This window comes from Cebus imitator, unplaced genomic scaffold (genome assembly GCF_001604975.1).
Source record: "Cebus imitator isolate Cc_AM_T3 unplaced genomic scaffold, Cebus_imitator-1.0 Scaffold141, whole genome shotgun sequence".
Taxonomy (NCBI): domain Eukaryota; kingdom Metazoa; phylum Chordata; class Mammalia; order Primates; family Cebidae; genus Cebus; species Cebus imitator.
This window is the reverse complement of record NW_016107456.1, coordinates 3,723,339-3,735,185: the sequence shown is the minus strand read 5'-3', so window position 1 is coordinate 3,735,185 and position 11,847 is coordinate 3,723,339. Positions and strand designations below refer to the sequence as shown.

The 11,847-nt window shown below is 42.9% G+C and overlaps 2 pseudogenes across 1 annotated transcript; one reads left to right on the top strand and one right to left on the bottom strand.

The window, feature by feature from the left end:
- Positions 1-5,565: 5,565 nt before the first annotated feature.
- Positions 5,566-5,916, bottom strand: LOC108313722 (annotated as a pseudogene).
- A 3,843-nt stretch (positions 5,917-9,759) lies between these two features.
- LOC108313721 lies at positions 9,760-10,289 on the top strand (annotated as a pseudogene). The gene has a single exon (XR_001829199.2). The product of XR_001829199.2 is annotated as a ubiquitin-40S ribosomal protein S27a-like (transcript).
- Positions 10,290-11,847: the final 1,558 nt, after the last annotated feature.

Below are 11,847 nucleotides of genomic sequence, written 5' to 3'. Positions count from 1 at the left end.
TTTTGTTTTTTTTTTTTTTTGAAACAGGGTCTTGCTCAGTTGCCCAGCCTGCAGTGCAGTGGCACAATCTCAGCTCACTGTAGCTTTGAACTCCTAGGCCCAAGCAATTCTCTCACCTCAGCCTCCTGAGTAGCTGGGACTATAGGCATGTGATGCCACCATACCTGCCTAATTTTTTTTTAATTTCAATAGTTTTGTGGGTACAGGTGGTTTTTGGTTAGATGGATGAGTTCTTTAGTGGTGGATGTTGAGATTTTAGTGCACTTGTTACCCAAACTGTGTACACCATCCCCAACATGTAGTCTTTATCCTTCACCTACCTCCCAGTCTCCCCCACTGAGTCCCCAGACTCCATTGTATCACTCTGTATGTCTTTGTGTCCATAGCTTAGCTCCCACTTATAAGTAAGAACATACAGTATTTGGCTTTCCATTTCTGAGTTATTTCACTTTGAATAATGGCCCCCAGCTCCATCCAAGTGGCTGCAAAATGCATTATTTTGTTCCTTTTCATATCTGAGTGGTATTTTATAGTGTATATATCACATTTTCTTTATCCACTCCTTACTCCATGGGCACTTAGGTTGGTTCCACATCTTTGCTATTGCAAATTGTGCTGCTATAAACATGTATGCATGTGTATTTTTCAAATAATGACTTATTTTCCTTTACACCCCATCTATGTTAATAACACTTTTCCTACAAAACCTACTCCCTAAAATTGGAAGAGGTGACTTTTCCACCAAATGTGTAGATATCACTGTAGAGACACATCAAACATGAAAAACCAAGGACTCATGGCATCTCCAAGGGAACACAGTAGTTCTCCAGTAACAATCCCCAGTAATAAGGAAATATTAAAAATGCCAGAAAAATAATTCAAAATAATAATCTTAAGGAAATTCAATGAGATACAATAGAATACATATATATGATTCAAGCAGCTCAAGAACACAATTCATGGTTTGAATGAGAAATTCAACAAAGAGATACATATCATAAAAAAGAACCTAACAGAAATTCTACAGCTGAAGAAGTCAATGAATGAAATACAAAAATATATTTGAGAGCTTCAACAATACACTAGACCAAACAGAAGAAATAATTTCTGAACTTGAAGACAGGTCATTTGAAATAACACAGGCAGACCAAAAGAAAGAAACATATGAACAAATGGATGAACAAAAGAAAGAAAGAGAGAGAGAAAGAGAGAAAAAGAGGGAAGGAGGAAAGGAAGGAAGGAAGGAAGGAAGGAAAGAAGGAAGGAAGGAAGGGAGGAAGGGGGGAGGGAGGGAGGGAGGGAAGGCAAAAGAGGGAGAGGGAGAGAGAAAAAAGAAAAGAGAGAGACGGAAAGAGAAAGAGAAAAAAGAAAAAGAAAAGAAAGAAAGAAAGGAAGGAAAGAAAGAAAGAGAAAGAGACAGAGGGAGGGAGAGAAAGAAAGGAAAGGAGAAGAGAAGAGAAGAATTAAAAAGTGGCTGGATGCTGTGGCTCACACCCATAATCCAGCATTTTGGGAGGCCAAGGCAGGAGGATCACTTGAGTTCAGGAGTTTGAGACCAGCCTAGGAAAGATAACAAGGCCCCATATCTACCCCCCAAAAAATTGTTTTAATTGGCTTGGCATGGTGCGCATGCTGGTAGTATTGGCTCCTTGGGAGGCTAAGGCGCCTAAGACTTAAGATCACCTAAGACCAGGAGGTCAAGGCTGGTGAGCCACAGTCATGCCACTGCATTCCAGCCTGGACAACAGAGCAAGACTTTGTCTCAAGAAAAAAAAAAATAAAGAAAACCTATACAACTTATGTGACACTATTAAACCAAGAAATATTCACATTATGAGCATTCCAGAAGAAGAGAAGGGAAAATTTTAGAAAGCATTGTTAATGACATAATAGCTGAAAACTCAGGTGTTGGGAAAAAGGTAGACATCCAGGCCCAGGAAGATCAAATAAACCCAAATAGATTTGACTCAAACAGGTCTTCTCTGAGGCACATTATATTCAAATTGTCAAAAGTCAAAATCAAAGAAATAATTCTAAAAGCAGCAAGAGAAAAGCACTAAGTCACATATAAAGGAATCTCTATTAGACTAAGAGTAGATTTCTCAGCAGAAATCTTACAGGCCGTGAGAGAATGGGATGATATATTTAAAGTATGGAAAGAAGGCTAGGCATGGTTGCTCACACCTGTAGTTCTAGTGCTTTACGAGGCCAAAGGGGGTAGATTGCTTGAGCCCATGAGTTCAAGAGCAGCCTGGGCAACATAGCAAGACTCTTGTCTCTACAAAAAGTAGAAAAATTAGCCAGGCATGATGGTACACACCTGTAGTCCCAGCTACTCAGGAGGCTGAGGTGGGATGATGCCCTGAGCCTGAGTAAGCTGAGGGTGCAGTGAGCTGTGATCATACTACTGCACTCAGCCTGGGTGACAGAGTGAGACTCTGTTTAAAAAAAAAAAAAAAAAGTGAAGAAAAAAAACTACCAAGCCAGGATATTATACCCAGTAAAGCTATCCTTCAAAAATGAAGTAAAAATAAAAACTTTTACACACAAGCAAAAACTAATAGGTCTTACAAGAAATACTCACAGGAGTCTTACATCTGGAAGTGCAAAGACAACAGGCATCATCATGAAAGCATGTAAAACTATAAAATCCATTAGTAGAGCTGATACACAAAGGAGAAAGAAAAATATCAGCAAACCTTATCAACGAAACTATGCAAAACAACTCAAACACAAAAATAATGAGAGGAAGTAAGGAACAAATGATACAACAACAAAACAATGAATAAAATGACAGGAATTAGTCTTCACCTATCAATGATAACTTGAATGTAAACAAACTAAATTCCCTTTTTTTTAAACAAAAAAAAAAAAAAAAAGACCAACTACGTATTACCTATAAGAATCTCACCTCATCTGTAAAGACACACATAGGCTGAAAGTGAAGGGATGAAAAAAGACATTCCAAGCAAACCAAAACCAAAAGCAAGCAGGAGTAGCTATACTTAACGATATGGTTTGGCTGTGTCCCCTCAAATCTCATCTTGAATTCTCACTCCCACAATTCTCACATGCTGTGGGAAGAGCCTAATGGGAGATAATTGAATCATGGAGGTGGGTCTTTCCTGTGCTGTTCTTGTGAGAGCGAATAAGTGTCATGAGGTCTGATCATTTTAAAAATGGGAGTTTCCATGCACAAGTTCTCTCTCTGCCTGATGCCATCCATGTAAGATGTGAGTTGCTCCTCCTTGCCTTCCACCATGATTGTGAGGCTTCCCCAGCCACGTGGAACCGTACGTCCAATAAACCTCTTTCTTTTGTAAATCACCCAGTCTTGGGTATGTCTTTATCAGCAGCATGAAAACGGACTAATGCAACTTATGTCAAACAAAACAGACTTCAAGTCAAAAGCTGTAAAGGGAGACAAGGAAATTATATAAAAATAAAGGGATAATTCAGCAGGAGAATATATGTAAATATATATGCACCCAACACCAAGAGCACCCAGATATAGAAGACAAATATGATTAGATCTAAAGGGAGAAATGGACCCCAGTATAATAATAACTGGGGACTTCAGTGCCCCACTGTCAGCATTGACCAGATCATATGGACAGAAAAATCAACAAAGAAACTTCTAATTTAAATTTCAGCACAGGCCAGGCATGGTGGCTCACGCCTGTAATCTCAGCGCTTTGGGAGGCAGAGCCTGGCAGATCACTGAGGTCAAGAGTTTGAGACCAGCCTGGCCAACACAGTGAAACCCTGTCTCTACAAAAAATACAAAAATTAGCCAGGCATAGTGACACACACCTGTAGTCCCAGCTACTTGGGAGGCTGAGGTGGGAGAATCACTTGAAACCAGGAGGTGGAGGTTGCAGCAAGCTGAGGTTGTGCCACTGCACTCCAGCCTGGGTGACAGAGTGAGACTCTGCCTCAAAAATAAAAAGAAAATAAACAAAAAATAAATAAACTGCACCATAGACCAAATGGACTTAACAGACATTTCACCCAACAGATGCAGAATACACATTCTTTTTATCAGCACACGGAACATTCTCCATGATTGACCATACATTAGGACATAAAACAAGTCTCCAAAAAATTTTTTAAACTGAAATCATACTAAGTATTTTGTCTGACCACAATGAAATAAAACTAGAAATCAATAATGAGAGGAACATTTAAAACCATACAAATGAATGGAAATCAAACAACATGCTCCTGAATGACCAATGGGTGATGACAGAAATTAACAGTGAAACTTAATAGGTCAGGCACGATGGCTTACACCTGTAATCTTAGCACTTTGGGAGGCCAAGGCAGGAGAATTCCTTGAGTTCAGGAGTGTGGGACCAGCCTGGGCAACATGGTGAAATCCTGTCTCTACCAAAGATACAAAAATTAGCCACTTGGGCCCAGGAAGCAGAGGTTGCAGTACACCAAGATGGTGCTACTGCGCTCCGGCCTGGGTGACAGAGTGTGACCCTGTCCGCCCTCCACCACCCCTAAAAAAAAGGGTGAAATCTTGTCATTCACAGCAACATGGATGGAACTGGAGGATTTTTATGTTAAGTGAAATAAGCCAGGAACAGAAAGTTAAACACTGCATATTCTCACTCATATGTGGAAGCTTTAAAAAAAAAAGTTGGCTGGGCACGGTGGCTCACACCTGTAATCCCAGCACTTTGGGAGCCCAAGGCAGGTGGATCAGGACGTCAGGAGTTCAAGACCAGCCTGGCCAAGATGGTGAAACCCAGTCTCTACTAAAAATACAAAAATTAGTCGGGCATGGTGGTGCATGCCTGTAATCCCAGCTGCTTGGGAGGCTGAGGCAAAGAACTGTTTGAACCCGGGAGATGGCAGTGAGCCGAGATTTGGCCACTGTACTCCAGCCTGGGCAACAGAGTGAGACTCAGTCTCAAAAAAAAAAAAAAAAAAAAGTTGATCTCATAGAAGTAAAAAGTAGAACAGAGAATACTCAAGACTGGGAAGAAAGGGTGAAGGTGGGTTAGGGAAAAATTTGTTAAAGGATACAAAATTACAGCTAGGTGGGAGGAATAAGTTCTAATGCCCTACAGCACTGTAAGATGACTGTAATTAGCAATAATATCTTATATAGTTTCACACAGCTAGAAGGAGGATAGTGAATGTTCCCAACACAAAGAAATGACAAACGTTTGAGATGATAGATGTGCTAATTACCCTGATCTGATCACTATATATTATATGTATCACAACACTGCTATGTACCCATACATATACTCAATTATTATGTGTCACTTTAAAAAATGTTTCTAACTGTTTTCCTCTATGGGCTGCTTAGTTCTACAGAAATACACCAAGGGCCTTCAATCTAATCTAACTAACTGGGAAGGGGAACAGGGAACAGGAGACAGGGAGAAGAAACGGTCCGATGAAGCTCATCTTCCCATCATATTCCACCCAGAGGAAGAGGAGCAGACTGCTGGTTATGCCTCTTCTTTTTGTTACTGATTCTATTGGCCAAATCAGGTACACACAGGTATCAGCGTTGCTGCTTTTCTTCTGAGCCTTGCAGGAAAGTCAGATGTCTGTCTCAAACTGGGCGTCATCCCAACTGTGTGTTCCCTGTCATGATAGTTGGTTAAGTTGTTTACTTCTACTTAGGAGTCTCCTACTGAGGTGCCAGGGCTAGTGACTCCTGGGATACTGGGCAGATGGCAGGGCTGTGTCTGAGCCATGGGAGAAGTGCAATGCTCCAGCAGACACTTTTGATCATAAATGATTCAAGATCCCTGGGGTGTGGTGAAGAGCATCCCCCAGGCATGGTGCAATAGTCGTGAGGTAGCTGCACAAGTCGCTGATGGGCACAGTGCGGGTGGGGATGGCCCAGCACCGGCTGGGCTGGTGACCGCTGCCGACAGACAAGGACATGGCTCTGGGCACAGGCACTCCACTTCATCCTGAGGGCAGGCTGTGGCGGCTGCAGAGCTGGGCTGCTCCAGCCCCTCAGGCAGGAGGAAGGCTAAAAATATTTTGCATTTTTTGTGTGGCTTTTTGTTGTTGTTGTGTGTTTTTTCGACACAGAGTCTTACTCTGTTGCCCAAGCTGGAGTGCAGTGGCATGATCTGGGCTCACTGCAGCCTCGACTTCCTGGGCTTAAGCAATCCTCACACCTCAGCCTCCCAGGCAGTTGGGACTATAGGTGCGCACGACCACACCTGGCTAATTTTTCTATTTTTTGTAGAGACAGGGTTTCACCATGTTGCCCAGGCTGGTCTTGAACTCCAGGGCTCAAGCAGTCCTCTCACCTTGGCCTCCCAAAATGCTGGGATTATACTTGTGAGCCACCATGCCCAGCCTGGCCTTTTTAAATTTTATTTTATTAAACTTTTTTTTAGACTGGGTGCAGTGGCTCACACCTGTAATCCCAGCACTTTGGGAGGCCGAGGTGGGCAGATCACCTGAGGTCAGGAGTTGGAAACCAGCCTGGCCAACATGGTGAAATTCCATCTCTACTAAAAATACAAAAATTAGCCACACATGGTGGCAGGTGCCTGTAATCCCAGCTACTCAGGAGGCTGAGGCAGGAGAATCACTTGAGCACAGGAGGTAGACGTTGCAGTGAGCCGAGATCACCCCACTGCCCTCCAGCCTGGGGGACAGAGCTAGATCTCATCTCAAAAAAGACCAGCCCATTAAAAATGAGTAAAAGACCTTAACAAACACTAGACACAAGAAAATGTGGAAATGGCCCATCGTCACATGAAAAAGGCTTCATCCTGCGTTAGTCACCAGAGAAAAGCAAATTAAAATCACATTAAGATACCTCTAATATTTACCAAATGGCTACATTTAAAAACTAACAACATCAATTATGGTTAAGAATGTAGTGTAACTAGAACTCACACATTGTGGAGGGGAGTGTAAAATGGTAAAATCACTTTAGGAAAAAAATCTGTCAGTGTCATAAAACTAAACACACACTTGTCCTGCGACCTGCAGTTCTACTCCAAGATTTTTACTCAAGAGGAAGGAAAACGTGCCCACAAAAAGGCTAGCATGCAAGTGTTCATATCAGCTTTATTCATAATAATCAAAAGCCAAAAACAGATCTGAAGAATGGATAAACACACTGTGGTGTATTCATAAAACAGAATGCGGCAGAGCACCAAAAAGCCACAAGCAGCAATACAAATAAACCTCAAAGACATTACACGGGGCTGGGCGCAGTGGCTCACGCCTGTAATCCCAGCACTTTGGGAGGCCGAGGTGGGTGGATCACAAGGTCAAGAGATCGAGACCATCCTGGTCAACGCGGTGAAACCCCGTCTCTACTAAAACTACAAAAAATTAGCTGGGCATGGTGGCACGTGCCTGTAATCCCAGCTACTCAGGAGGCTGAGGCAGGAGAATTGCCTGAACCCAGGAGGCGGAGGTTGCGGTGAGCCCGAGATCGCGCCATTGCACTCCAGCCTGGGTAACAAGAGCGAAACTCCATCTCAAAAAAAGAAAAAAAAAAAACATTACACAGAGTGAAAAAGCCTTACTAAAAAGCATATACGGCCCGGCACGGTGGCTCACGCCTATAATCCCAGCACTTTGGGAGGGCAAGGCAGCTGGATCACCTGAGGTCAGGAGTTTGAGACCAGCCTGGCCAACATGGCGAAACCCTTTTTCTACTAAAAATGCAAAAATTAGCCAGGCATGGTAATGTGTGCCTGTAATCCCAGCTACTTGGGAGGCTGAGGCAGGAGAAATGCTTGAACCCGGGAGGTGGAGGTTACAGTGAGCCAAGATCATGCCATTATACTCCAGCCTGAGCGACAGAGCAAGACTCTGTCTCAAAAAAAAAAAAAAAACAATGCATATACACATATACACTATAGGATTTCATTTACATGAAATTCTAGAATAGCAAAATTAATATATCATGAAAAAATCAGAACAGTGGTTGTTTTGGGAAGTGGGGTAGGGATCGATTGGGGATACGCCTGAGAGAACTTTCTGGAGTTGACATTACTGTCCTATAGCTTAACTGGGATTTGGGACACAAAAGTGTTTGCCTTTGTCCAAGCTTGTTGAAAGGTACACGTAAGATTTGTGCAATTCACTTTATATAAATTATACCTGAAAGATACCTGTAAACAAATGTTGAACTGAAGTTATGCATGTCAAGGTGTTTAGAGGTGGAATAAGCTGATGTCTACAACTTACTTTGAAATGTGCCAAAAAATAAGATGGATTGATAAGTGAAAAGATGAATGAGTAGAAAAGGGATAGGTGATTAAGCAAAGACAGCGAAGTGATAAGTATATCAGTGTTAAAATGTACAATTCTTTCAACTTCTCCATATATTTGAAAATTTCTGTAATAAAATTATAGGGGAAAAAATATATATACTCTTCAACCCAGAAATTTTACTCCTGGGAATTGATCCCATAGAAATAAAAGTATTTGTCTATAATAAAACGTGTAAGAACATTTATTGCGGCCGGGCGTGGTGGCTCACGCCTATAATCCCAGTACTTTGGGAGGCCGAGGCGGGTGGATCACAAGGTCAAGAGATCGAGACCATCCTGGTCAACAAGGTGAAACCTCGTCTCTACTAAAAATACAAAAATTAGCTGGGCATGATGGTGCGTGCCTGTAGTCCCAGCTACTCGGGAGGCTGAGGCAGGAGAAGTGCATATCCATCAAATGGGGTTCACCTGAGTACAGCATGGCACGTCCACACCATGGACTATCACGTGGTCACTAAAAGGAATAAGGCAGAGTCTCTCCAGAGAATTAAAGGGAACAGTTGAAGGAGAAAAGCAAGAGTGAATAATATAATCCTATTTTTGTAAAACAATCACACACACCACACATACATTCTCTTGCTCTTATTCCCTCTCTCTGGATAGAATTTTATATATATATATAAAATATATGTATATGTGTGTGTATATATATGTATATGTGTGTATATGTATATGTATATGTGTGTAAATATATATGTATATGTGTGTATATATATATATATATGTATATATAATTTTTTATTTCTTTCTTTTAAATGGCTGGGCACGATGGCTCACATCTGTAATCCCAGCATTTGGAAGGCCGAGGCAGGCATGTCACCTGAGGTCAGAAGTTCAAGACCAGCCTAGCCAACATGGCAAAACCCCGTCTCTACTAAAAATACAAAAATTAGCCAGGTGTGGTGGTGCGCACCTGTAACCCCAGCTACTGGGGCGGTTGAGACAGGAGAATCGCTTGAACCCGGGAGATGGAGGTTGCAGTGAGCTGAGGTTGCAGGAAGCCGAGATTGCCGCATTGCTGAGATCGCTGAGATTGTGCCACTGCACTCTAGCCTGGGCAACAGAGTAAGACTCTGTCTCAAAAAAAAAAAAAAATGGAAGAGCACAGATTGTTAACACAGCTTATGGGTAAAGGCAAAAAATAAAGGGTTGAGTGCTGTTATGGGGATAAAGAGGAATATCCATGATTTTAAAAACAGCATGTATATCATCTCCTTTAAGTTAAATTTTCTGGCCAGACACATCCAGGAGTTCCAGGGCAGCCTGGGCAATATAGTGAGACCCTAGTTTCTACCAAAAATATTAGCTTGGTGTGGTGGTGCGTGCCTCTAGTCCTCGCTACCTGGGAGGCTGAGATGGGAGGATGGCTTGAGCCCAGGAGTTTGAGGCTTCAGTAAGCTGTGATTGCACCACTACCCTCCAGCCTGGGTAACAGAGTAAGACCCTGTCTCTTTAAAAGATAAATGAGCTTTTTGATCTACCATCTGTGGTAGAGCCGCCACCAAAATGCAGATTTTCGTGAAAACCCTTACAGGGAAGACCATCAACCTCGAGGTTGAACCCTCGGATACGATAGAAAATGTAAAGGCCAAGATCCAGGATAAGGAAGGAATTCCTCCTGGTCAGCAAGGACTGATCTTTGCTGGCAAGCAACTGGAAGACAGACGTACTTTGTTTGACTACAACATTCAAAGGGAGTCTACTCTTCATCTTGTGTTGAGACTTCGTGGTGGTGCTAGGAAAAGGAAGAAGAAGTCTTACAGCACTCCCAACAAGAATAAGCACAAGAGAAAGAAGGTGAAGCTGGCTGTCCTGAAATATTAGAAGGTGGATGAAAATGGCAAAATTAGTTGCCTTCATCGAGAGTGCCCTTTGATGAACGTGGTGCTGGAGTGTTTATGGCAAGCCACGTTGACAGACATTATTGTGGCAAATGTTGTCTGACTTACTGCTTCAACAACCCAGAAGACAAGTAACTGAGTTAATAAAAGACATGAACTAAAAAAAAAAAAAGATAAACGAATAAAATTAAAATAAGTGAAATGTTCTATAGTATGCGGGGTGTGATGCATAAAGAGATGCACAGGAAGGCTGGGCACCAAAATGTGAATAATGGTCATCTCATGGCGGTGGGATTCCAGGTAATTATTCCCTTGTCTTTGTAGGAAGGAAGGAAGAAAGGGAGCCGGGGGGAGAGAGGGAGGAAGAAAAGAAGTCTACAGGTTTCATATCCTCACCTCCTATTCTCTCTTCCACCCACCCCAACTCCTACTGTGTTTTTTGTTTTCTATTTGTTTTGAGACAGAATCTCACTCTGTTGTCCATACAGGAATGCAGTGGTACCATCACGACTCACTGCAGCCTCAATCTCCCGGGCTCAAGTCATCCTCCTACCTCAGCCTCCCAAGTAGCTGGGACCACAGGCATGTGCCAATGTGCCTAATTTTATTTTATTTTTTTAGAGATGGGGGTCTCACTATGTTGCCCAGGTTGGTCTCGAACTCCTGGCCTCAAGCCCCAACTTTTACTTTTGCCAGGCCCCGATCTTATCTGACCTCTCGCCAGCATTTCACATTGTTGGCAGATGTCTCCTTGAAATCCTCACTGCTCCCTACTCCTGCCTCTGTGATCGTCACTCCTCAGTCCTCTTTCCATCCTTCCCGTCATCTTCCTCTGGATTTTGTCCTCGAAACTTTCCTTTTGTCAATTAATTACCATCTACATGCTAATGTCTCCCAAGCGGCTGTCTTGAAATCCAACCAAACATCTCTAATTGGATATCCCGCAGGTCATCAGACTCAGCATGGCCAAAACTAATCTCATCATCTGTCCCCCAACAGCTACTGCTTCTCCTACAGTCCAGTCTCAGAGAATGTCAGCATCCCCACCCCCCACTTGCTGAAGCCATAATCGTGGATATCATTACTCTCTCCTACGCCCACATCCAATCACCCACCAAGTACTATCAGTTCTGTCTCCTGAGTCTCTATCCATCCGTCCTCTTGTCTGCCTCTCCCCTACCTCTGCCTTGATTCCGGCACTATGACGTCTCTTGTAAATGACTGAAGCAGCCTGTTCACTCATCTTTCTGTCCACTGCCCCCACTTATCTCCCACAGAAGCCAGAGGGATCTTTCCAAACCACAAATCTGACCTCGGCACTTCCCTGTTTAAATCTCTTTGAGGATTTCCCATTACTCTTAAGATCAAGGTCAAACTTTTTTTTTTTAATTATTTATTTTTTTAAAATGTATTTTTTTTTAGACAGGGACTCCCTCTGTCACACAGACTGGAGCGCACTGGTGCTATCACAGCTCACCGCAGCCTCTACCTCCGGGGCTCAAGCAATCCTTCCGCCTCAGCCTCCTGAGTAGCTGGAACCACCGGTGTAGGCCACCCCGCCCGGCAAATGTTCTCTTTTGTTTTTAGTAGGGATGAGGTTTCACTGTGTTGCCGAGGCTGGTCTCAAACTCCTGGCCTAAAGCAATCCTCCCATCTCAGCCTACTAAGGTGCTAGGATGACAGACGTGACCCACTGTACCTGGCCAAGATCAAACCCTGAA